This window comes from Ambystoma mexicanum, chromosome 2q, assembly GCF_040938575.1.
Source record: "Ambystoma mexicanum isolate Mex_15411 chromosome 2q, UKY_AmexF1_1, whole genome shotgun sequence".
NCBI lineage: Eukaryota > Metazoa > Chordata > Amphibia > Caudata > Ambystomatidae > Ambystoma > Ambystoma mexicanum.
Genome location: NC_090924.1, coordinates 8,664,295 through 8,692,085, shown reverse-complemented (window position 1 = coordinate 8,692,085; position 27,791 = coordinate 8,664,295). Strand labels below are relative to the sequence as shown.

At 47.2% G+C, this 27,791-nt stretch overlaps 1 protein-coding gene and 1 long non-coding RNA gene across 3 annotated transcripts in view; one reads left to right on the top strand and one right to left on the bottom strand.

Moving 5' to 3' along the window:
- PDIA2 (protein disulfide isomerase family A member 2) overlaps window positions 1–27,791 on the bottom strand; it is a 771,139-nt gene that overhangs the window by 583,329 nt on the left and 160,019 nt on the right. The window lies entirely within an intron of this gene.
- LOC138569110 (uncharacterized) lies at window positions 7,459–9,797 on the top strand. Of its 2 annotated transcripts, none has more exons than XR_011303132.1 (3): window positions 7,459–7,497; window positions 9,195–9,268; window positions 9,385–9,797. It is a non-coding gene; the product is annotated as an uncharacterized lncRNA (long non-coding RNA). The 2 variants fall into 2 exon arrangements; XR_011303133.1 differs by lacking the exon at window positions 7,459–7,497 and adding an exon at window positions 8,462–8,715.

Below are 27,791 nucleotides of genomic sequence, written 5' to 3'. Positions count from 1 at the left end.
AATGATAATACCATCAATCTAACTAGACTTCACACACTTAGGTGCCGAGTTTGTCCACAGGGCGAGGGTCTGGGTTGGAGAGCTACTGGTGATACGCTCAAAATCCCCTCCCCATATAGGCACACCCTTTATTCACCTGGGTGAGTGGGCCTTAGCCCACGGACACACCACCTCCCCCATTCGCACCTGGCGCCCCTTATTACAACACTCCATACGTGGGCTGGGTCAGTTTAGGTCTGCTGGCACCCAGCCGCTTTGTCCGATCGCCGAGTCCGAGGAGTGTCAGTCCGACTTCCCCTGAGGTGTCTCCAGGGAAGTCAAAGTTTCAGGGGCCGGTAAAGCCGCACCTGGGAGCACCAGGGGCCACATCAACCTAGTCCTTCTCTGGTGTTATTGGGATGACAGGAGAGCACACAGTTTGGGGTGAGCACCAACACGTCTGGAAGCACCAGGGGCCACATTTCTCGATGGGGTGGGCTGGTAGGCCCGCTGACCAGCCACTCCTCTCACTTCCCCTCCTCTTGTGGGGCTGCTGGCAAGGTGATACTGGTGACATGGTGTCTGGGCGCACAATCACTCCTTATGGAGTCGCTACTCTCCTGGTGACATCGAGGATCTCTGCGAGGAGTGAACTGATGGGTCATCCTCTTGTGTCCCTGAACTGACGGGCCTGGTCGGCTGATGTAGCGCTATTAACCTGGTCCTCTTCTTTGCTGCTGTGGGGCCACAGGGCAATCTGCCATCCCTCTTCAGGGAACCGCCGGGTTGCCTGCCCACATGTTCATTTGGATGCCACCCCGCTTGATGTTGGCCTCGCTCCCTAATGATGGCAGATGGAGGAGGTGCTGCAGGCATTCACGTTCTCATTACCCTCTCCCTCCTTGATAATATGGGCTGGGTATCTGCAGTACTACAGTGTGGCAGGGTAATCGTCGTGCCCCCTTTCTTTGTTGCTTGGGGGGCTGCATCCCACTCTCGTCCAATGTGTTTTTTTTTTGTCTTTCACCGCCGCGGGCCCGGATTGCCTAGGCCACGCCCCTTCTCTTCAGAGCGGAGGCTGCCCGTGTCACACAACTTGTTGCAGCGACCGCTGCCTCCTTTGTTTCTTTGTGTGGCAGATGGGCACACACACACCTTTCTCACCCACTTCGGGCCGTCGCGGGCTACAGTGACCCTGTTCTTCCTCCATTTTATTGTTCAGGGCCGCGGGCCCGGCTTGCTTATGCCACGCCGCCCACCTCCTTTGTTCTTGGGGCTTGCGGGCCTCCCGTTTCAGCTTGCCTTTTTTTTTTTTTTAACACTCCGGTCAGAGTACTTTATACCACATTTTGATCGTTTGAGTCGCTGCTGCCCTTTTGTCATTGCGGGCGAAATTAAATGTTATTTATTAATTTTTTTCATCAAGCTCCGAGCATGTGTCAGGATCACCCGACACGAGTCACCAGTGCTGCGATCATGCATCAAACAAAGGAGCCGGGGGCACCCTGCTCGCCCCGGATCACCAGAACAGACCACGTGGCTATGGGCTACCAGCTTGCTGCAGCCAGGCCGGTGTTGCACCCTCAGCCATGGTCACATGGCTATACCATTGAAGTAGGCCGGCGTTGCCCAGTAGGGGCGCTGACCTCGTGCAGGGCCCCGTCCCTTGGCCTACTGCACAGGGTGCACACAAGAACGACACCGGAATCAGGTTAACATCGACTGACGAGCAGGAAACAGCTTGTTCTATTTATTACCTTGGTCACATGGTTGCTACCATGTGACCCTGCATTGATCCTTGGGCCATACCATGTGCCCCAGGAGGGGTGACATGCAACAGAGACCACCAGAGCGTGTCTGCCGCGTCACCTGCTGCAGCTGTCCCAGGAGTCCCTCGCAGCCGTCACCAATGGATGGGGGGCATTGGAGGCGGAAGGTAGGGGCAGCAGTTGGGTGTCTGTGAGGGCCCCCTGGTCTAAAAGGATGACTTTAGAGATCATCCTGGAGTCATCCGATGATCATCGAACTACATTAGAAGTCATTCCCACATCATTAGAAGTCATCAGGCTGTTAAAGTCATCAGCTAATGTCTCAGAATGGTGGGTGATGATTTAGGGATGAGCTTAGGATGACTTGCTGATGATGCCAACATCATCCCTATTTTAGGAAACTCTTTGTTCCTGATGACTTTAGGATGACTTGCCGATTACTTCGAGAGCATCACCATGATGATTTGGGGATGATTCTGGAACGACCTGCCGATTACTTCAGGAGCATCAATAGGTTGCCCCAGATGATTCTGGGATGACCTGCTGATTACTTGAAGGGCAAAAACATGTTTGTCCCTGATGATATGAGGATGATTCTGGGATGACCTACTGATTACTTCAAGAGTCATTCAGCTTTTGCTTAGTTGCACTTGTGCTGAATGATTTTCAAATGCTTTGCTAAGCACACCTTTTTGGCTATGCTGGCGAAAATGGAAGCCACAGGCCTAAACATAGCATGCACCCCCTGTGTGAGAATCCTTTGCCATCCCAGTCAAAAGCTGGCACCCAGCACCCTCAAAATCCCCAATGTGGCAAGGGTAAAGCTTGAGACTATGTTCGCCAAAAATGGAAGCCACAGGCCTTAACATAGCATGCACCCCTTGGGTGAGAATCCTTTGCTATCACAGTCAAAAGCAAGCACCCAGCACCCTCAAAAGCCCCAATGTGTCATGGGTAAAGCCAGAGACCATGTTGAGCAAAAATGGAAGCCATAGGCCTAAACATAGCAGGCACCCCCTGTGTGAGAATCCTTTGCCATCCCAGTCAAAAGCTGGCACCTCGCACCCTCAAAATCCCCAATGTGGTAAGGGTAAAGCTTGAAACTATGGTCGGCAAAAATGGAAGCCACAGGCCTTAACATAGCATGCATCCCCACAGTGAGAATCCTTTGCCATCACAGTCAAAAGCAGGCACCCAGGCACCCAGGCACCCAGCACCCTCAAAATCCCCAATGTAGCAAGGGTAAAGCTTGAGACTATGTTGGGCGAAAATGGAAGCCACAGGCCTTAACATAGCATGCACCTCCTGGGTGAGAATCCTTTGCCATCACAGTCAAAAGCAAGCAGCCGGCACCCTCAAAATCCCCAATGTAGCAAGGGTAAAGCTGGAGACCATGTTGGGCAAAAATGGAAGCCACAGGCCTAAACATAGCATGCCCCCCTGGGTGAGAATCCTTTGCCATCCCAGTCAAAAGCAGGCACCAAGCTATTCTATGTTCGTTGTGGAACAAACTCAAACTTCACCATACCAGAATAACGCATTTAAGAATACTTTCCTCCCATTGTATTACAACTGGCATATGCAGCATTGCCCTTAACTGATAGCAAATTGTCCACCATCGGGACTGAAAAAGCCCACGCATGAACCTAGAATGTCCCTTTGTGTGGTTCCCTTCACGGGAAAGGGAGATTTCAGGACCCTAGGGGAGACAAGGAAACATTTGGAGCAATATCATGACTGAGGCCTTTTTAGAATTGCCTTCCCTGCAAAACAAATTACTCAAATGTTGTCGGACTAGGGACAGCAAGATCAACATGATATTCCCATGATAAGACGCTTTAGGGAAGTGGTGAAATCACTGTAGTCCAGTCTTGCAATTGAAGTATTTAACCACATATCTTCCCAGCTACAGTTTGAGGACATGTTTGGGTTTTGATGGAGATGGCTTAAAAAGTAATCAAATCACATAATAAACCAAGCTGATAAACATAACCTTTGTGATAATAGGGTCACCTACTTTTAGTCATTGTTTGATAGAGGCGTGCAGCTGGTTAATAAAGAGGATTTCATTTAACTGTGCTGTTCATAGCGGCCTCCCCTTGCAACCTGTTTTGTGCTTCGTGCCCTCTGTTGTTCTCATACCATGTACTGTACCGTGAAATGTAACCTGTGCTGGGTCTACAGACTCTCTGTAACGTTGGTTGCAGTTATTTAGCATTTTAATCTGGTTAAACATTTTGCAGAGTTTAGGTTTTTATTTATTTTGCATTTTATTGGTGAAAATTACAAGTCCAACTGCACTTAACTAATTTCTCCAGTAAATAATGCCTAGTTGCTAAGATTCAGGGTATATCAATTTGCAGCAATGGGTAGAAGAAATGGCTAACAGCTCAGCAATCCCATCTCCCATCGCGCCACCTGACTCGCTGGATGGTGGCCGCCTGTCTGCCACCAGGTACAGCTGTATACCTCCTCTGTGCCCCTCTGTATAACACCCCTGGCTGTATATCTGTTCTGTTGTTACCTCTAATAAGTGCACTGTTATGCATCTGTATTGTTGTATACCTCTGTAAAGTGCTTTGCTGTTTCTCGAAGCTCGGTCAGCGTTTAATAAATTCAATAATAATCAAACAGAATGTAGTCAGACTGCACTCTGTTCAAATGAAATTGGTATTCATTAAATTTGAAAGAATGTTTTGATTTAAAAAAAATAGAAGACTATACAAATCTCATAATACAGTTACAGTTCATTTTCCTTTCATAAAACATATTTGGCTGAAGTTAATAAGTTCCAGGAGTTGAGAGGCCCATTGCAGTAAAAGAGGTACAGGTACAAATCACATGATAAATCATGTTGACCAACATATCCTTGTAGAAATATGTGTAACTCAAAAAAGAAAAAGTGCAATTTGAGTTGCCCCACCCCATCCTCCTCCCCATTGCTTGCTTTTAAAGTGGTGGATTGCTTTTGGATTGTTTTCAACTTGTTTCTCAATAAAAACCAATCCAGCAACACTACACATTTTTACTGCATTTATTTTTGATTATTTTACAAGCAAGTATACATTGTAACATTTATTTTTGATTTTTACCAACTTGTATCTCTGTAAAAACAATCCAGTAACATAGGCACACATTTTTACTGCATTTAAATGTTGGAAAAATAAAACTTCTGGGCATGGCCTCAGTGGTGGCTAGATGCTTGGTGGCCAGAACCTGGGGGAAGGCCAATCCCCCCACCTTTGCAAGATGACTGGAAAGCATGGACCTGTGTGAGCGCAGGCAGACTATGTTTGCCTCATCACTCCTAAGCACAAGTCGCCCATTTGACTACTGGCCACCTTTCAGGCAATACCAATTGGAAAAAGCGCGAAAGGCGCAGACGCCTGACACTTCCCCGGGACACCCACCTGGGTGATACATATTTGGAGGTAAGATTCAAACCTATATGGGAAGGTCACCATAACCGATGGCTCGAATAATCTGTAAACCGACTGGGATAATGTACATGGAACTTGGGTGATCGTCACTAATGATGGTTGTGAAATGTGAGTTCTTTTGTTGGGGGGCGGTGGAGCTGGTGGGACATTGTTGGGAGAGTTTAGTGCCCACTTGGGCACCTGTTTATTATTGTAAAACAATACAAGAAAGTTTTATTTAAAAAAAAAAACAGGCACCAAGCTATTCTTTGTTAGTGGTGGAACAAACTCAAACTTCACCCTGCTGGAAAAACGCCTTCATTTAAGAATATACTTTCCTCCCATTGTATTACAACAGGCATATGCAGCATTGCCTTACCTGATAGCAAATTGTCCACCATCGGGACTGAAAAACCTCATACATGAACCCAGAATGTCCCCTTGTGTGGTTCCCTGCACTGGAAAGGGAGATATCAGGACCCCAGGGGAGACAAGGAAACATTTGGAGCAATACCATGACAGAGGCCTTTTTAGAAGTGCGTTTCCTGCAAATTAAATCACTCCCAGGGACCTCAAATGTTGTCAGACTAGGGAAAGCAATATCAAAATGATTTTCCCATGATAAGACGCTTTAGGGAAGTGGTGAAATCACTGGAGTCCAGTCTTGCAATTGAAGTACTTAACCACATATCTTACCAGCTACAGTTTGTGGACATGTTTGGGTTTTGATGGATATGACTTAAAACGTATGCAAATCACATGATAAACCAGCTGACAAACATAACCTTTGTGATAATGTCTCCTACTTTTAGTCATTGTTTGACAGAGGCGTGCAGCTGGTTAATAAAGAGGATTTCATTTAACTGTGCTTTTCATAACAAAGTGTGTTTTTAAAGAAAGTGTGTTTCTGAGGAGAGTGGTGTTGCTGGGGGAGCAGCAGATTATAGTAAAATATTTGTATTTTTAAACACACTGTGTTCTATGTATAGTTATGCTATTCTGTAAAAATGTCTTACTTTTGAGACATATGAATATCAAAAAGCAATGTGGGGCTGGTAGATAAAGAGGGGGTAGGGTGGCTGAGTGGGGGTAGAGAAAGTAGAGGTAGTGTGAGTGGGGGTAGTGTAGAGAGGGTCAGGATAGAGACAGGGACATAATTTCACCAAAATGCCAGGGGTAACTGAAGGGTCATCACTTTACCTTTCACCACATTTGACCCCACCCCGAAGTGACATCACAGGAAGCGAATGAACACGACCTTTCACCCCTTGACAAAACACAAAGTGGCATCGCATAGCATTGTTCCTAAGTACACTACTAAAAATATGGTTACACTATCACTGTAATGTGATATACATTTCATACAAGAATGGATCAGCATATGCATCATTAATATCAGTGTGTATTGGCCCATATCACCAAATTACTGAGAATGCAAGCAGATGGCCAAGGCCAAATGATAATGATATGTTGATGTATAGCACTTTCACTTAAGTGCTTTATATACAACAAAACACACCCAACCTGTGATGGTATACATCTATCAACCTCAGCAGTATGACAGGCTGAGTTGGCCTTGCCGGGATTCGAACCTGCAACTTGCAGATCTCACACACAACGCAGCAGCAACGCTCAACCTCTTGAGTTATCTTCCCGGCTATTGCTAGCTTGCCAGCTATAGTAAAATCAGCAATTACATGTCTGAATGTTCTCAAAGTCAGAAAGCAAATTAAACTCAGTAGTGGATACCATTAAACTGGTAACTGAGATTTAACGCTTGGCCATTTCATCGGCAGGTCTGGTGCAAAGTTGGCCACATGTCAATCCTGCGTGTATCTACTTTTCAGGCTTCAGAGGTTGGCAAAATACATACCATTGGGAGGGTTCATAACTGTGTATTAAAGAATTTAGAGTAGCGCAGGGAAAGCAGTGCGTTCACACCTCATCCCATACTCTGTCTGTTAGGAGTGAAGCCTAACAGACAGAGTATGGGATGTTTTAATGTTTTAATTATTAATAACATATGGGTTACATGTACTGTTTTGCATTGTAAATGTATTTTTGTATTTTATTGTTTGGCGTGTTAAAGATTTACTTAACCACAACAGTATGAATAAATATAAATAAATAAATAAATAATTGTTGATTGACACTGGATATTGGAGCTGATTGGTCACAATTTGATTGGGCTATGTTTGTGCTATTTTCCTGGGTCCGTTGGGCTACACAAAGGCTTCCGTTTCTGGAAGCCAAGTGCAGCAATGGCGGATACAGAGAATTTGACCTGCTTGATCCGTCCGTGTGGTTTGAGCAAATTAAGCCACAGTAAGGTAAGGAGGCAGTACATTTTTGGGCTTATTTAATTCTAAGGCATTCGGTTGGCATGCTGGGGATCTGCGTGCCTCTCAGGACACATTTATTTGATTTACGAGTGGAGCCGCGAGCTGCCTTTGTTCAAAAGCCTGTCCCAATCAGCGCGCCAAAGTCTGTGTCCCCTATCTACCAGAGCTGCTGCTGTGCCAAAGCAGGCCTTGAAGTAGATGCCCTTTTCACCCCAATTCACTTTTGTTTACTCGCCCTCCGCTCCCATTCAATGTCAGTCGCTATGTGCATGCACTTCGAGGAAAGTTTATAGGCGCCGCCATTGCTGCCTCCACTTTGCCGCCATGAAAAATAATTCCCTTCTCCTTCCCCTTGCGACGCACGCAATGAAGCCCTACCTGCGTGGAACCTGGATGTCATGCAGGCAAAGGAGATATGGGACGCTAATGTTTCATAACAAATTCAAATAAGACTCGTGTTCTTCTCGACAGAGTTCGTGTGCATGTGCGGAGTCTTTCTTCTCGCCCGCCCCCCCCCCACCGATCACACTGTGTAAAAGATGCCAACAGAACAAAATACACCGGTCCCCAGTTCCCTGATGCCACTGGAATCAACGGAGATTTTCTGCACACCAGAAACTATACGTTTAACTGGAATATAAAGCGGGTATAGCATTAGCGATCATTAGGGTTGTTTACCAGGGCGATTTGGGTTCAAAATTCTATGTTGGCAGGCCAGCTGTCTCTCGCTCGCACACAGACACGCACGCACGCACACAGTATTATTCAGGGCAAACCCACAGTTGTTTCGGGCGAATGTGAAGGTTTCGGAAGTAAATAATTATTATGTACCCGTTAGAAAGTAATTTTTTACATGTTATGGAACAATTTGAACAATACAATTACAGAATCAAATGGGTAAGAAAACAATTCATGCCCATTTCGGTTGTACTTAATGGGCATTTCGAAGAAATGATAAAGATAGCAAGGCAGCTTGAAGGAAAAGTTATATGTATAACGTGTGGTCTCTGTTGCCATGATTGCAGACAAGCCCTGGCAAATGTGATGTATTCATCGGTGCAACCCCAGCGTATCCTGGAATGTGGTTACTATGTCATCACGTGAGACTCCGGGCATCACTCCAGGTGTCACGCCAGAGGATGCTGACACCTCCTGGAGTGGGCACGCATCCCTGCCATGATGGCTGCATTACTCGCATCTGTGCAGGTAAATAAAGGACCCCCCCTCCTCTTGGAAGCCTGGCACAGGGTGTAAGGGCAGCAAAATGGGGTGCTGCTTGCGACCACGGACGAAGGTAACAGGCGGGAAATCCGCTGTTATTTCATTTGGTTTGCTCTCTGTTTTTTACTTTTTGCACAACAAAAGGAAGCCCGCCTGGAAGGGGTATGGTTGGTGCGGTAGACTCAGAGTCTCTGGAGGAGGCGCAGGGGGGGCTGTGTTGGAGCTGCAGGTGAACTATTAGTTCCGGCTGTAGTAACATCCTGCTCAGAGAAGGGGAGGGGGGGAGTAAGACCCAATTCAGACGTTCGGCTGTGCCCCTGTTTGCAGCCTTGCCTGACTATAAACTTTTGGTGCTCTGCTTTCAATTCTGTGCCTTTGCGTCATTATGCGCGTGCAGCTATGCTCAGACCGCACTCTCTAGGAAGGGGTTCAGCCAAGCCTGAAACTGTGTCTACTTCTAGCAGGTAGCTCGTTGGATGGAGAAGGAGATGCTGCAGCCTCTCCTGTGATCCTCGGCCTGTTGCTGCTGTCGACCCAGGTAAGGGGTGTGCAGTCTTTGAGTCCCTAGGGCGACATGAATGTAACACACATGTTAAATATATTTATTTGGGGATTGTACAGTGCTAATTATCTACTGCGTTTCCTTTCATCTAGGCATCCGTGTGCCAGGCACCACTTCTGCAATTTTATGCTTGTGAAAACCTCTGGATCATCTTCGACCCACACCCTCCTTCTCTAAGAAGTCACACTACCAGCTGCACCTCAGGGGTATTCTTCCTTTCCTCTGCTTCCCCACAGCTCACTGTTTCCAGAGCTCTCTCTCTAGGCTGGACTCTATTGCAACAGCCTCTTTCTAAATCTACCTGCCTCTACTCTTCGCCCTCTGCAACTCATCCAGAACAGGACTGCAAGACTTGTCCTTGGCCTCAAGCCCAGGGATCGTATCTCTCCAGGACTGAAATCTCTGCAGTGGCTGCGAGGATTAAGTTCAAAACCCTCTGCATTGTCCACAAGGCCTTCTGGGGCCTCAACACCTTCAACTCTCTCTTCCTAAATTTCTTACTTCTTGTGCTCTTCGCTCATCTGCCTCCAAATCCCTCAGGGTCAGTCGCTTCTCCAAACAACGAGTTGGTGGTAGATCTCTTTCCTCGGCTGGTGCATCCCTCTGGAACAGCCTCCGTGAAACTTGAGGAGAACCATCTCTGGTTCCGGAAGCACCTCAAAACCTTTCTCTTTGCGTCTGCTTTTTCTCCTCCTCTCCTCTGCTGACCACCTGGCTGTATCCTGAACTGCACTGGCTACCTGGACACCCTCTGATCACGGGCCCAGGTCCCTCCCCCACCAGCGTCTCACACCTGCACTGCCCACCTAGCAACCCCCACACCCCTACAGTCCCCCTACCAGCCCCCTGATGTCTGCACTTACCCATGCACTTGCCACTTGCTGGCCGTCACTTACTTATTGCTATCATCTTGTACTGCACTATCCCTGCCCCCTTCCCACGCACTAGCGCGATCCGAATGTCACCTGGCTTAGTATGATTGTTGTCCACCCTCCCTTTGTTTCCCTTGACTCGTCACGCCTTGAAGCAGTTGGGGGTAGAAGGGAATTTGGTCACTGGTCATGTGTAATATTAATGTTTGTGCTACTATTTCGGTGTACTGGGATAGAATGGACTTGCATCGGAAGCTAGCCATCGGACACTGCCTGGAACTGGCTCTTCAGTGAAGAAAGAGGGGAACCAGAACCACCGAGTGCCTGATCCTGGTCCGGCATCAGCATCAGAAGTAAGCACCCCTTGAGTAAAAAGCAAGTTGGTTGACACCCCTATTAAATGTAATGCTTTATCTTCTCAGTCAATATGCCAGAGAAATCTTAGTCTTTTCCTGCCTCATCTCTTCCCCTCTACCCCGGCATTCCTGTGAAGACATCTTGGGGTTGATACCCTTGTAAAGTTTGCAATCGACTATATGCCTAAGCCTACAGATCTATAATTGTATGTATTGTGCTTACAAAGCTGTTTCACCAAAGCACGATACTATGTGAATAAATAACCAGTTAGGCAGAAAAGCAGTAAGGAAACAAGATAAACAGACCGCCAAAAAGAGAGCATATAATTGTGGATGTGGCTTTATTAAATATTGACATCTGAACAATTTCCAGATCTTGATATAGTCTTTCAGGTTTGAGAAATCTAATCATTTTTCTTTTCTTATATACACATAGGAACATTCGTCTCGTTACAGGCTACATGGTGAACCAAGGGAGATTGTGATGTCGGCACAAAAAGACAGACAAGCAACTTGGCCCGCTACCTGCTGAAAAAAACGCTGGCACGTGAATGTAGCAAAATGGCAGAAAAGGGAAGATTAACATTGGATTGTCGGTGACAAGAAGCAATAAAAGGTACATAAATGCCATTCAGAACACACATGTTAAATATATTTATTTGAAGCTTGTACAGTGCTAATTGTCTACTGCACTTCATTTCATCCAGGCATCTCTGTGCCAGGCACTTCATCAGCAAAGTTATGTTTGTTAAGCATCTTTTTCCAGCTCTTTTCAAACAATTTCTACAGAATGATTCCTTTTTGCATTTCAGAATGTATCCATTAAAGCAACAGAAATGGGCTTTGGAGAACACTCTGCTGTTGAATACCGGAAAGCACTGCCGAACGCAATTGGGATCTACTGTCTGAAGCAGAAGGCACCTGACTTGTCTTTTTCTACGCAAGTCTAGTCACTATTTACAGAATGCAAAATTCATCTTATTTTTCAAAACATTTAGTTATTGTATTATAAAATGCTACCTGGGTTGGTTCAGGGGAACTCCATTGCTGCCTGTACTTGTCTGGGGCCCCCCGGCCCTCTTGCTCCCTGCGTTGTGGCTGGGTCCCCGCCACTCCTTGCTACCGCGCATGGTTTTGTGCCCTCCCCTCTCTTACTCTCTTGCTCCGTGGGCCGGTATCCCTCCCTTGGCGTCCTGGGCTGGGTCTGCGTCTTCCCTCTCCTCTGCTCCCAAGGGTAATCAAGGGCCGCCCCAACACTTGCTTGATCCCTGGGATGAGTCTGCACCACCATCTTGTTTAATCTCTGGGTTGTGTGCACACCTCCGTTTTCCTCCCTGGGATGGGACGTGCCCCCCAACTCCCTGGTCTGTGCCTGTGCCCCCCCCCCTTGCTCCATGGGCTGGTTCTGGGTCACCATCTGACTCCCCTGGACTCACCCTAGGTCCACATCAGAATCCCTCGCTCCCCAGCTTGCTCTGGTTCCCCATTTGACTCACTGGCTTGTTCTGGGTCCCTAACAAACTTCCTTACTTGCTGGGCTGTGTCTGGGTACCCATCTGGCTCCCTGCGCTGGTTCCGGGTCCCTCCTTCACCCTTGCTCCCTGGGCTTGCCCTGGGTCTCATTTTGACTCGTTGCCTGGTTCTGGCTCCCCACCTAACTTCCTTGAAAGCTGTGCTGAGTCTGGGTACCTGCTTCACAACTGCTCTGTGAGCTTGGTCCGTACCTGACTTCTTGCTTACTGGGTATATCCGGGTTTGACTCCCTGACTGGTATTGTTTTTTTTTTAAATCCATACATGTGCACTAATTGTAAAGTACCCAGTTCTGGGATTGCTACAGTCATGTTTGTGTATATGTGCCCATTTTCAGGTTGAACCTCATTGTGCCTCTTTTAATAAATGCAATTGAATTAAAAGCAGGCGTGTTCTTTTTTAAAAATAGATAATATCCCATTAGCCTTGTTCGACTGTCATATCATTTTACCCAAATGACGACTAAGACCCAGTGAGTGTAATGCCTACAAGAGGGTTTCTTTTCAGGGTTATAGTTAACATCGCTTTGGGATTTTTATAGGATTGTCTTGGGTTTGCATTGCTTTTGGATTTGTATAGGATTGTTGTGGGATTTCATTGCTTCTACCAGGAAGGACTTCTAGTTAACATATTTCGGGTGCATTAAACCAAAAGGAAGCCATTGCTTGGGTTTATTTGAAGATTGTGTATTTTAGTGCAGCACTTTGTAATTGTGGGAGTTTATTGGGTGTGAGGACATGTTAGCTAGAGGTGAGAAATGAAATGTGGGAGTTTACAGATTGGTTCGTCACATGGGGGGATTTGCAGTTTTGTACGCTAAATCAGCTTAGTTAACGACATTTGGGTGCTATAGCATAGAAGTCAAAGAGGGAAAGTGACGGCTGCAAAATTCCCTAGGAATTTTTCCAGTACACTACACGTAAGTCTAAATAGTGTCATTCTAAAGTGATGCCACCAATCTTACTCAAAAGGGATACATCCTGGGGTAATCCAACCCCTTTTCCTAAATCTTTTGGAAGCATCTTGAAATCATTTAAACTCATCCTGGAGTGGTCTGTAATAATCATTCACAATTCAAAACCCATCCTAAAGTTATGATGGAACCATCCTGGAGTAATCCCCACCCATCCTGAAGTTGTCATGAAGTCATCCTCGAGTTGTCATGGAGTCATCCTCGAGTAATCCGAAGTCCTCCTCGAGTAATCCCAACTCATCCTGAAGTTGTCATAGAGTCATCCTAGAGTAATCCGAAGTCATCCTGGAGTAATCCCCACCCATCCTGGAGTTGTCATGAAGTCATCCTGGAGTTGTCATGGAGTCATCCTAGAGTAATCCAAAGTCATCTGGGAGTAATCCCAACTCATCCTGAAGTTCTCATGGAGTCATCCTAGAGTAATCCAAGATCATCACTGGAAGTAATCCAAACTCATCCTGGAGTAGTTTCTGTGATGACTAGAGTCATCATCTCATTACATATTTTGGCCTGTGGGAATACTTCGGATGATCTTCCTGAATTATCCATGGATGACTTTAGAATGGAGTCATCGGATGACTCCAGAATGATTCCAGGATGATCTTCCTTTTTGACTAGGGGGGGAGGGAGTGGAGGGGGTTGTGCAGCTCAGCTGTTTGGCAAGTTCAGCCCAGATCCGTAGATTACATTTGGGTAATCATAATATACTGTGTACAGCTCTTAGAAGCAGAAGAAATGGGAATCCCCCATGAAGCTCTATGTATAACATCATATTATTATTATATGTTTATTATTATTCATTTTCACCTATTTTGTTTGAGCCCGAAAGAACTCCTGGCTGTCGCATGAACATATATGCGCTCAAGGAATGCCTGCCTTATAGAGTCCTATACTGTGCATATGTAGCACCTGCCTTATAGAGACCTGCATTATGTTCAGCAAACCTGCCCTTATATTGACTTCTGTATTGTGTTTAGATAATGCCCGACATAGTGGGTGATAATTGTATGTAAATATGTTCAATGTAAAGTGCTTTGGCAAAAATGCTATATAAATAACAAATCATTAAACGCACTATTTTATTCATGTTTTCATAAGCTTAAGAAGATATTTGCTCATGTAATATGTTGAGAAATCGTTGCAAGATTCACAAACCGGAAAACCCCCAAACTCTTCTGAACCTCTCTCCAGCGGAACAGTACATGATGCTAGCTGGGCCATGTAAGACCAAGGCCCGTATTCACAGAGCGTTTCCAATGGGATTTTGCCATTATAAAACGCTTCTGTGAATTAGGCCCCAAGTATTTAATAGTTTACAAATTAACCATCAAGCTACAAATGTGTATCGCTCTCCTGTGTAGTCGCTACCCTATCTCATTTGCAAGGAAATCAGGCTTGCTGCAGTCTTATTAAGTACATTTAAGCTGCGGCTCTTGGTGGAGGAGGGTTAGGCCTAGAAGCATTCTATGAGGCGAATTTATTTAACCATCTGCGTTGCCGTAGGGAGCAGACTTTCAGATCTACTGGAAGTTTAATGGCATCCGTTAAGCACTGTTAGGGAGAATTCTCAAGAATGTGCTAATTTCCCTTACCTTTTGAGACCCCCAGCAACTTTGCTGGATTTCTTGGATTTTTATTTTTACCTGGAAAGAGTGTGAGCCTTTTTTCCCGCTCTTTCATGTATTTTGATGTGTTTTTTACTTTTGTGTTCTTTGGATATGGAGTTTTAAAACAACTCCATAGGCATCATCTTTTTCTTGTGTGTCACACAGCACCCTCAGTGCAGTGGCACAGGGATGTCTTTCAGACTCCCCAAGGTTTACTTACCTTCTATCGGACTGACTACTGTCTCCCAGAGCATGTAAAGTTAAATTGACTTTGCTAGCCTTTTTAAATTCATAGACCCAGCACAGCCTCATTACGACCCTGGCGCTCATGAAATGAAGGGTGCCGGTACGGGACCGGCACCCTTCATTACGTAAGCGCCGATTACGAGGTTCCCTTTGCGGGACCCGGACCAGATGTCTGGTAAAAGCAGACGTCCATTCAGGGTCCCGCGAGGGGAGGAGGGAGCTAATAATGGACCATTCGTAATGTGCCCGTCATTACCTCCCTCCCCATTCCCATTGAGCCCTATAGGGGCTCAAATGGGAATGTGGAATGGTTCCTTCAAGGAGGAATTACTGGGTCCTCCAATGTTGGAATGACCCGGTTATTTTTCATTGAAGGACCCCGGTATTGGAGCCCGGTATGGAGGCAGCCATGGTGCTAAAAGCACCATGGCTGCCTCCAAACTCATAATGAGGTCCACTATCTTCCTATAGAGTGCTGGAGGGGTTGCCTAGCATCCCCTGTGTCTAAACACCCATGTAACAGTCAAATGTTACCCTTTCCTCTTGAAATGGCTGGTGGCAGTGGTTTTAGAATGAATTACCATGATTTTCCCTAACTGCGAACACCGGTAGCTGAAAATCGGGTCACCCGGTCATCTTTTTTCGATGTTTCTTTTAGGAAAGGTCATTCTTGTGTTTAACACTGTGCTCCAAACCAGGTTTGGTCCCTTTGTTCGATGCCCTTTGACGGGCTTCAGTGCTTAGTCTCCTAGGAGACCTGAATGTATTCTGGTGTGATTGGCTGGCTGACTGTCCGGCAAGGAGAACAACCCTGCTGGGTGAGTGACAGCTAGGCTGCATTGAATGGGAGAAAACTGTTTAAAAGCAGATCTCTGGGATCTGGAAGGCAGAGACGACCACTGGAACGAAAGAACCGAAGACGAGCTGAAGAAAGATGACTGCTGCAACTCCTGAGCCGTTGGTTTGCCCAGTGAAGCCCTGCTGCAGGTCTGAATTGCCTGAAACTCCCTCAGCAGAGAAGCCCCTTCAAGGACGACTTCTTCTCTTGAGCTGGTGGGAACAACCAACTCATAAACCACCTGGACACCATCTCCATACTGGTCGAATTTTCATCAGAGTGCTGTTGAAAACCGGACAGCCAGTGAGAAGGATACCAGTTTGTGGACTTTAAGGCATTCACACCTTAAAACCGACGTTTTTGCCAAGCTTGAGGCCTCTTCCCTGGGCCTTTCAGGAACCTCCCGACATTCTCCTTCTTGTCCCCACGACTGAAGCTCAAGAACAGCGAGACCTGCTCGAACTGCCAGGAAGAACTGCCTCAGCTACAGCTTTTCTTCACACTTAAGGTACTGTGCAAACACGGTGTGGAAATCCTTTCTGCCGCAGTGGAAGTTTATGAAACTTTCCCAACTTTGGAGTCTTGTTCACTCCTAATCCGACATATAACTCTTTTTCTGGCAAACTATTTCTAAGAACATTAGCAAAGACTTAACCGTTTACTACCAGAACTGTGATAGCCTATCCAAGACTCTGAACCATTGACTTTGGCCCAGGCCTATTGAATTGAATTGCCTGTTGTAGTGAACTGAAACTATTTGCCCTGCCTATGAAAGTAGGTTTGCTTTAATTCTTTTAACCTTTGTCTTTCTACCACTTTACTGAACAGTTACTGAAGTGCCATTTTGCTCCCAATTCAGGGGAGCCTAACTTGTTCAGAAACATATTGGTTGTGTACTGTAGTGCATTAAGATTGTGATATTGAGCTGCTTCTTACTAGTAGAATGTTTTCCAACTGACTGTGTAAACAAATGTATATTCTTTTACCAAGAAACCTTGAATAGTGTTTGTTTGAACTACTGTGATTGCAAGTGCTTTGTGTAACATTGTGTACTACTCACATCCCTTTGAGATAAGTCTGGCTGCTCAGCCACTGCTACCACATAACTGTGTAGTACAGGCTTGTACCAAAGGTGAGATTGTGCTTACACATATAGTCTTAATTGTGTGTAGTGTTCCCAAAGGGTACTGCATGTAATTCTGCCTAACAAGCACATAATTGGTATTTACCATTATCCGTCGCTTGGGGGCAGGTGATGAAAGGCCCACTCTAATGTGATTGATTGAAAATGAAGAACTCTCCAGCCGCTGCCAGGGCGGCTTCTAGAAACCCCAACCGGTGGCTGTGCCTGGAAAGCGCCTGCTGCTGGGCACGGCACTATTGATGCCCCATTTGTGGTATAAGGTACAAATATTACCCGTCATGGTACACGCTGAGGGTTGAAGAGACAAGTCTCTGGCTGGGAAACTAGTCAAATATAATGTTTGTCTCATCAGGAGGGTGATTTCTGGCAGGTCGAGTACTGCCACAAGTGGGACTGTGGAAAGATTCTCTTTGAGGGGCACCGCCTGGAGACAGGGGTGTCTCTGCGCAGATGGCCAGCTCCCCTTAGAAGTTGTTAGGAAGGTACCGTGGGAGTGCATGCTCGTGTGTGGTGCATGCATGTAGGAACGCGCGCGTGTGTGTGTACCTACTTGACAGCATCACCACCTGCAAAAAGTAAGCAAATGGTAGTGACCCGACCTGTGTGGTGCCATTGCCCCTGAGGAGCACTTGGCCCCCCCTGCCATCAAATGCTTGCTCCGCCACTGGCACTGCTCTCTTAATTGCTAAAGATACTCCTTGGCTTAAATAGGGTGCATTGAAAGACCCCAATAGCAGTTTCTCTTCCTAAAAGTTGCTTTGTTCAGCCATTCAATGACTGTAGTGTTGCCTCCCTATATATCCCTAATGATAATCAACAGGAATTTCTAATTAGCCATCTTCCTACTCTGGCAGCCTTAACAGATGGAGACCTTATCATTGAAGATGATTTCAGTTTGATCCCCGACCCCACTGTGGATAAAACGCTCCTGGCGTATCCCACAGATTTAAAATATGCAGTAGGCCTGGCAAGAGTCCTGCAGTAATTGGGTTTAATTTTTGTTTGGAGATTCCAACATGGAATTGAAAGAGAATACACATGTTTTGCTTGTTCATAGGACCTTTTCTCACATCGATCTCCTCTTGTTCTCGGCATCCCTGATCCCATACATTTCTGACTCTTACATCAGCCCCAAATTGGTCTCTGATCACTCTGCAGTGTCTGCCATTCAATGGGATCCAGCCACCCCAATATCATGAATGGAAACTATATCATTCGCTAGGTCAGGACCGTGTGATCCGCAAAGAAATTGCTGCAGCTATTCGTAATTATTTTGCTATTAATGGCAATGGTGAGACATCCCCAGGAATTCTATGGGACGCCATGAAGGCAGTGATAAGGGGTGATTTTATTAGCTGAACAACTGCATATTTTAAATCCAAGAAAAAGGCAAAGGGAACAACTTGAATCTCAAGTGTGCAAGCAAGAACAAATACACACAGACCCCAAAAGAACTATGCAGAACTCAAATTGGCCTGAGCTAACCTAAAAGCGTTACTAGGGGCGGAAACTGCTGCCTCCATCCTGAATGCAAAACAGTTTTATCATATGCAAAATAACAAAGCAAAAAAATAATTAGCTTAAGAACAGAACATTCTAAAATCCAGGAATTATGTTGCAAATGTTCGAGATTAATCGGGCACACTGTGATAGTGAAAAATGTGAGGCTTTTTTTTTTTTTTACAGTTGTATGGGACCATGATGCCTGAGGAGAAATTGTGCCCCAGAGCGCAAAAGCTTTATCTTAATGTATCCACGCTCCCACAGTTATCCCAGGCTGCCTGCAGCCATTTAGAACTGCCTATCACAAAGGAGGAAACCGAATTGGCTATACAGCCCCCTTCATCTTTAGAAGGCCCCGAGCCAGGTGGCTTTACTCCGTCATTTTATTAAACATTCAAAGTTCAATTTGTTGATCCACTCACATCATTATTTAATTACTCTCAAGCAGGGACGTCATTTGGGGATTGCCAGGGGTCGCAAGTCTCCCTGGCTACCCCTGTTGTCTCCCTTGCTACCCCTAAAAAAAGGAAAAAAAAAACTTTTTTTTTAAATGGATGCTCCTGGGCTGTGGCAAGTGGCATGTGGCTCTTTGTTTCTGGAGTGGCTGGTTTTTTTTGTTCAGGACTCTTAAAAAAAACAAGGGGTTCCACAAGTGTATCACTTTGAACAATTATCCGAAATAAAACAAAATAGGAATAACACATAATTTGTCTTTCTGGAAGGCTATACAATAATTGCTAGACTCATTAAAGGTCTATTTCAGGAACACGTCTGGGGGTGAGTCAATTATTTAGTCTGTTCTTAAACACCTCAAATTCACAATGCAGAAAAACTTCCAAAAAGCATTTAGAGTAGACTAAGCATCCATTTCGGACTATGGCCCTCATTACGACCCTTGCGGAAATTGACTGACCGGACCGCAACAGCGTAAATAGCGTTTCCGCCATTGCACGAAGGAGCAAAGTGCGGCTAATTACGACCCATCGGGCACGAGCATTACGCCATGGCGGAATCCGAAAGGCTGCGATGGCGGAAATGACCCCAAAACGGCCCTTACCGCCGCCGTACGCTGCACCAGGTGCAATACCGCCACCCATCTTAGCGGTCACCGTAATGAGCGGGCACCGTAATGAGCGGGCACCGCAAATTACGGGCACCGTAAATATACGGAAACGGAAGTAAAAGCATGTGGCCGGAACGGGAAACAGCACGCCGCACAACTATAAAATCCGAATCCCAACACAACCATTAAAAATCCGACCCTGACACACATCCCAACCCGTTAGCAACCCCAGTTCAAAAAATAAATATGGGAAAGGTAGCCAAGAAAGCGTGTGATCGCAAGCGGCAGGTCCACTTCTCCCGAGAGGAACTGACCGTGCTGACCGAGACCCTGCAGGAAAATGGCGCCGTCGTCTTCTCCAGTCAAATGACCAGGACGGCCCTTGCCAACAAGAAGGCCATATGGGCCCTTGTGGCACAGCGCGTAAGTGCGGTGGGGACAACACCCCGCACGCCACAGCAATGTCGCAAGCGGTGGGACGACCTGCGGATCCGCGTACGCAGCATACTTTCTGCGAACAGGAACATCGCCACAGCTACCGGGGGGGGGTCAGAGTCGCCCATCAAGTTGACCCCCTGGGAGGAGATCTGCGCCTCCACCATAGGAGTGGAGAGCATAGAGGGAGTCGGAGGGATGGAGAAAGGAGTGCCGACATCCGGAGAATCAGGTAGGTTTGCCAAGAGAAACAATGCGAAATCCACAAACCACGAACATGTGCAGTACCATGTGACCCCATAGTGCAATACATACTTTGCCCTGACAGCGCCCTCTAAAAGTCAGAATGAATAAACAAATTAATCAAGATGCCATAAACAACCCCTACATGTGCAGCATGCACCCCCTAACTGCAGGCAGCCAAATGAATGCATCCTCAATCCACACGAAAATGAGACCACCTCCAAGGCCCAGTCCCATATCAGCCTCATGTACCACCCCAATGCATTTGACACGTTGCCATTCCAAATCCGACAGACCCATAACTAACGCTCGCCCCTCTTTACTCCACCACAGGGTCCGATACCAACGACGAGCTGCAGGACACCCCTACCAGCACGCCTGCAAAGAGGGCCAGGACCAACGTCCCAAGAGCCTCCACCTCAGGTGCAAGGATCAAGACACGGCAGCAGCAGGAATCAAGTGCCAGCACACTGGAGGGGACTGCAACAGGCACCCCAGCAGCCAGCAAGTCCACAACCCCAGCACCACAGGTCCCCCCAAAGAACGTATCTGATGGCACTGCCTCTGGTGGTAGCAGCACCATAGGTGACACAGCTGTCATGCCAGCATGCTCCGACACGGAAAACAGTGCTGGCGACGTAGGTACCATCCATGACCTTTCCCAATCCCCCTGCATGTTCCATCCCCTACACCATGACGAAACCACGCAGGGGCACCCTGAAGACGACGACTGGCCAACCCCCACAAGTCCTGTGCCAAGGCAACATGTGTTGAGCAGCCCCCCTGTCACACCACCGCAAATGTCCATGGCCCAGCAGAGGCAACAGTCCCTCGACCTGCTGATCGAGCAACAGCAGGAAGCGTCCACGCTACTCAAGGACCATGCAAATGAATGCGGGGGTTCCAGGGCAGCCATGGAAACATCCACCGAGACACTCAGGGCACAAATAGAGAAAAGTAGTGAGAGCCTCAGGGGAGAAATGGAGAGAAGCACCGAGAGCCTGAGAGCACAAATGGAGAAAAGCACCGAGAGCCTGAGGGGGGAACTGCATGCGACGTCCAAAGACGTTTGTGCTGAACTTGCTGCTGTGCGCCGTGTGCTCTCGGAGCTCTCACAAACCCTCAGAGACATGCATGGACGCGAGCAGGCAGAGACGTCATCCGTGGCAAGTTCCGTCCAGGGCAGCCCCCAACGCAGATCTGGCAGGAACCTGCGCTCCACGGGCAGGGGTGCCCCTGATACCCGTAGAGGGGGCTTGCAATAGCGTCTACCCACGGGCAGCATGCATATCTGGACACTGGTGTTGGGGGGGGAGGAAGTAGGGTGGAGGGGGTGTGTTGGGCTTCACTGGGTGGCGGGTCCATAGGGTGTATGAATCAAATCACATTAACAATACAGCACTTCATTATCATCCAATGACATGTGTGGACATTGATATTTGCGTACGAGGCCTTCATAGGCGTACAGTCCACTATGTGCGTGTACTACACACACACAGTGCCACAGGTCCCCTTTCCGTGTAATAGGCACCATGCGTGGTTGCTAGAAGCATGCATCTATGATGCTCTGTCGGATTGCACGTGCATCCTGTGCCTCATGGACTCCCTGGCGTCCCTCCACATCCCCACCCTCATCATCATCATCTTCAGGTGCATGCAGTACAGCGTCAGGGGGCATGGGCACATTCCTACGTATGCACATGTTGTGCAGCATGACACATGCCATGACCATCTTAGAAACCCTCTCATGGCTGTACATGAGTGCCCCGCCAGACCTGCTGAGGCTGCGGAAACGAGCCTTCAGTAGGCCGAATGCCTGTTCAATGACCACACGGCTACGTGAGTGGGCATGGTTGTAGTCCTCCTCATGCTGGTTCTGTGGGTTCCGGATTGGTGTAAGGAGCCATCTCTTCAGTGGATACCCGGCATCACCTGTATGGGACGAATAAAGGGTGTCAGTGGAATGATAGTGCTAAGTAGCCCCCCCCCCTCCTGCAAGGTCATTGACGCATCAAATGGGCCACGATGTCATGCATGGAATGAGACTCACCGAGTAGCCAGGATCTGTGCCCTGCGTGTCGCTCCATGTAGCGTGGTATTCTTGTGTTCCTCAGGACCATAGAATCATGGGTAGATCCTGGAAATCTGGCACAACAATGCGTAAAGATCTTGTTGGAGTCACACACCATTTGCACATTGATTGAATGAAATTGTTTCCGGTTGCGGTACTGGACCTCCATGGCATGTGGGACAACCAATTCAACATGGGTGCAGTCGATGGCACCAATGCAACCCGGGATGCCGCCAAGTGCATGGAATCCCACCTTTGCGTTGGTAATCTCCTGGTACGTGCGTGGTAGTGTGATGTGGTCGTCGGCGTGCTTCAGGAGGGCATCGTGCACTTGGGAGAGTGTCCGTGAGAACAGTGGCTGTGAAATGCCATGCAACTGTCCCACTGTGTGCTGGTAGGTGCCTGTGGCCAGGAAGTGGAGTACAGACACCACCTTCAGTAGGGGTGGGATGGCGGTTGGGCTATCTATCATGCTCACGAGGTCAGCATGTGTCATGTCCACAATGGCGATTATGGTGTCCCGGTCCAAACGGTAGAGGGTGTGGATCTGCTCAGCAGTGAGGTTGAACGGATCAGCTCGGAGGCGTGGGATTGCGGGCCGCCTGCGTGGTGGTAGTGGCAGTGCTTGTGGGCCTTGCTGACCCTGCCTTGCCCTCCTCCTCCTCCTTCTCCTCCGTCTCCCCTGTGCGCCCGGTTGTTGTACCTGTTGTTGTTCGTCGTCTTCTTGTAGTTGTAGCACTTGCAGTGCTATCTGGTGCCCCAGGCCCAACATCGCTAGTCCTGCCGGTAGCATTTTGGAGTGGGAGTGGTTGTGGGAGGGGTTTGGGTCTGCTATATATGTGCTGTCGGCCTGTATGGCCTCCACCTGTGCTGATTGAATGAATCTGTGGCAGATGCAATCCCTTCTGGCCGAGCACGTCCCGCACGTAAGGCTGCATTTGGCCGCATGGCATCTTGGGGTTGGAATCATGTATCAAATCCCGATGGCAGTGTGATGTACTTTGACTGATTTTCATGCTATGCTCCCATTGTTACACATGCTATGATTGCAGCCGCTTACATACCTGTGAAGAGTCAGTGGTATGTAGGGCTCGATCGATGGCCGACCCTCATGCAGCACAGTATCGTACTTCACCGACGGGCGTGGCGTCCCATTTGTGATTGCAGCCAGTTAGCATTATGACACACAGCCGCACTACATTGATGTAATTGTGAATGCAAGCGTTCACAGAAGCCTTTTCGACGTAATGTTGCAAGTGTGGAATTCGAAGGCCAGGATTTTTGGTTGCGAAGTAGCGGTGAGGAGACGCCCACAGGTCTGCCTGGAAATGTAACGTTCTATTGTTGAATGTCCTTGGGACAGGGCCCATAACGAGCAAGCAATGAATGACATGAATTGAATGGGATGCGCAATAGCGTAGTGGACGATAAGGCAGGACGTTCCCAAGTCCATCTAGCTTCACGACACTACAGATCCGGCCAGGAGCACAGTGGTTTTTGCAGACTGCATTACGCACAGACGCGATGGAAGTTTCACATATTATGTGAGTGAATGTTCATGCGTTTTCATTGCGGGATGAGGGAATGATGAATGGATGCATGGACAGATGATTCCATTTAGGGTCTGCCATGTACATGTGTTTTTTGATTCAATCCCCTTCCCCTGCGCTATGTGATGCAAGGCTGCCATAGTGGGACTTACGTCTATCTGCCCTTGTCGGATCCTCCCTGTCTCGACGCGCCTTCATACACTTGTGTCTAGGCACGTTACTAATCCCATGTCATGGGTTCTATCTTGACGGACGCATGCACAGTAACCGACGTTGCCAATGGTGTATTAACCTCGATTGGTTTCGTTATGTATCGATACTGATTTAGGGGTGTGTATATTCCTTTGGAGTGGCCTAGCATGCATATGGGTGTGGATTTGGTGTGTTGAATGAAGATAGTGATGCATCATGTGTCATGTAGTGCAATCGGTTAATTTGTGTTTCATTTTGGTGACAGGTATCTCCTGCCCTATTGCAGATGCCATCTGTACGCCACTCCTCCAGATGGTTTTTACTCTCGACACCTGCAGCTTCGGGTGAATCAGTGGAGCAGCATTACGATCTTATGGGACGATCGCCAATGGGCCACATGCCCTTACGCTGTTCTGGTGGCTAGGTGCAACATTTCGGCCTTTCAGCTGGACTAGTGCCTGCCTCATGGGACGGACCTGCGGTTCTTGCCGCTTCCATGTTGCCTTTTGGAACGTTGATGTTGGCCCTGTGTGCCATGATGGTACAGGGCGTCACACAAGTGGAAGCTGGTCAATTATTGCAGATGCAGCCCTCGGTGATGATGGATGTTTTGGTGTTATTTTACAAATTGCTGTGAGGCCTTTGTCATTTGGATGTGCATTTAAATTGTATTCCGATATTTGGCGTGTTGCGTTATTCTTTGCAGGTGATGTGGCGATTTTCGATTTGTGGCGGTATGTATTGCGAGATGATCTGCATTGTGTTCCGCCTTCTGAGTTGAGTTGTGTGGTACAGTACTGGCCGCTTTTGCCTACGTAGCACAGTGTGGTCACGGATAGGGGCTGCCATTGTGACTGTTTACATGATGTGCTGTTCAGGGGCGGGGGATTGGCTTTTGGCCGACTGGTGCCTGTCAGCCAGGTCGATTGATGGTATGATGGGATGTTCAGAATGTGGCTGGTCACAGGTGCCTGTGTTTGCGTGCGTTTGTTGGAGGGGGACTGGGGTCATGTCCATTGGAATAGCTTCTGTATTCATGCCATCTGTGCCCTGCAGCTCCCATCGGCCCCTCTTGGGATGTGCCTGGCTGCTCAGTCACTCTGCCAACTTGTGTGGTACATGCTTCTGCTGATGGTTGGTTTGTTTACTGGCAAGAGTACAGGTCTGGTGCAATCCCCCTCAGGATGCTGTTTTGGATGTTGCCTTGCGCTGGTGGCAAGCGATGGGGGACTACTGTTGTTTTGTGTCATGTGTTCTTGATTTCCATTTTGATGTCTTGTACCTTCACATGCCTGTGCTGCATCAGTACGGCTATGGTGAAATGCCGTACATGGATGCCCACTCACGGGGCGCTTCGAACACCTGCATGCATTTCTACGTTGGCATGCATGGGTGAATTGTAGATTTCACTGGTTGCATGGTGTGAGTACATTGCGCCTGCCAGGAGTTGTGCAATGTGGCCAGGGAGTGGAGTACAGGCACTCAGTGGGCCATTTACGGTTGGTTCACGATGCCGTATTTCTAGCCATGGCGGAATGGTCCATTCCGCCATGCCTGATGGCGTTAGGTACATGTCCGCTAGGGTCGGAATTGCCGTACCGTTGCACCATGGTGGTGTTTGCGGTTTGGCATGGTGCGCGCGCGCGTGCTTAGTGCAGTTAGCGTTGGCGTTCACTACGGTGTCGCTAATGGCTTCGTACTTTGCGGTGACGGGTCATAGTCGCACCGAGCGCTTTTCGATGGCGGTATTGCATTTCCGCCATCGTTTTCCCCTTTCCGCCAGGGTCGTAATGAGGGCCTATGTATTTTGTTTTTTGCAAGTTGCAGTTGTAGCATTTATTTTCTGTGGTTGTCTCTGTTACGATCATCACAAGACATTCCATCTCGGTGTCCTTGGTCACTTGACAACATCCTTGTGTCTAAAATTTTGTGTAGAATTGTTTGAGCATAGCACATAAAGTGGCCCTTGATGTCATTGTGCCACAATTAAGGCTTTGTCGTAAAGTGTCTCTAGGTCGGGATACCTTTAATGCACTATTATGAACCCTCCCAATGGTATGTATTTTTCCAACCTCTGAAGCCTGAAAAGTAGATCCACGCAGGCTTGACATGTGGTCAACTTTGCAGCAGACCTGCCTGCTGTTAAATCTCAGTTACCAGTTTAATGGTATCAACTACAGAGTGTTATTTGCTTTTTGACTTTGAGAACATTCAGACATGTAATTGCTCATTTTACTATAGCCGGTAAGATAGTTAGAGCCAGTAAGATAGCTCAGTGGGTTCAGCTCTCACTGTTGCGATGTGTGTGTGAGATCTGCAGCTTGCAGGTTTCGAATCCCAGCAAGGCCAACTCAGCCTTTCATCCATCTGAGGTAATAAATGAGCACCAACACAACCCAAGTTGGGTGATATAGTATGTATATTTGTTCTATATAAAGCGCTTAAGCATAAACACTATATAATAACACATCATTATCATTTGGCCTTGGACGTCTGCTTGCATTCCCAATAATTTGGTAATATAGGCCTATAGACACTGATAGTAACGATACATATGCTGATCAATTCTTTTATGAAATGTATATCACATTACAGTGATATCGTAACCATATTTTTTGTAGTGTACTTGGGAACAATGCTATGTGATAACACTTCCTGTTTTGTCAAGGGGTGTACGGTCGTGTTTCATGGCTTTGCGTGATGACACTTCGGGGTGGGGTCAAATGACATCACTCCCTGTGATGTCATCAGAGGTAAAGGGTCGGGTGATGTCACTTCCACTGCCCCTGGCATTTTGGTGAAATGACGTCCCTGCCGCAAGAGTCAAGGATATGATATGATATGATATTTTATTTCTATCACGCTCATACACAAGTGGTTTCCGAATCCATGCAGGAAGCTATGATGTCCCTTATCATCAAACCGAAAAAGGATCCCACACTTTGTGAACCTTACCGCCCATTCTCTTTCCTCAATACAGATGCTAAGATCTACTGAAGGACACTGGCACCAATTATGAACCGCAGCACGATTGATAATGTCAGAAGGGCTATTATTGAGATTGGGAGAAGGCACAAGATCCCTTTTCCTTACTGGTGGTGGACGCTAGTGAGGCTTTTGACCGTGTGGATTGGAACTTTATTGCCAAAATGCTCTGCACGTTTGGATTCAGCCTTAGCTTTGTTACTCTATTTCTGGACTGATTTAAATCTCCTAAAACTAAAATCTGCATTAATGGCCACAATTCATCCTACATTCTGATCTCCAGAGTAACCGGCCAAGGTTGCCCATTATCCCCTCTCTACCTGCTCAAATAATGGAGCCTTCGCTAGTGGAATCTTCACAGTCAGCGACATCAGATGACATTTGACCTCATTGATGTCACAACAAATGTTGTGTGCCATTTGTAGTTAATTACAGCACACAGTGTGATATTACTGGATTTGAAAAACTACAACATGTATAAAATACAAAAATAACTAATAGTTACTAAAATAGACAAAATGGTTGAGTTACCAACCATATTTTACCCAGCATGATGTCTTGATATGAAATGGTCAGGTCAGAACATGCCCACTGGAACCATCACTTGATAGGGGCGCCACCTTCATGTACAAGTATTCCCCCATATGAACAGTGCCTGCTAGCTTTTCTCAATTATAATAATCTCACAATCTAAGTATAATCCTTTTATGTTAGGCATAGTTTCCCATGCCTTAAAATCTGCCATCATATGCAATGGCACATTCAAATGCTCAAAGATTTCTATCTGATGTCAATTAAAGCCTCATATGTCAGGTACAGTGATCCCGTGGAACCTACAGCCTTCGGTGTCCTGGTGCCATGTTATGCTAGATAAAGCATAATTAGACGG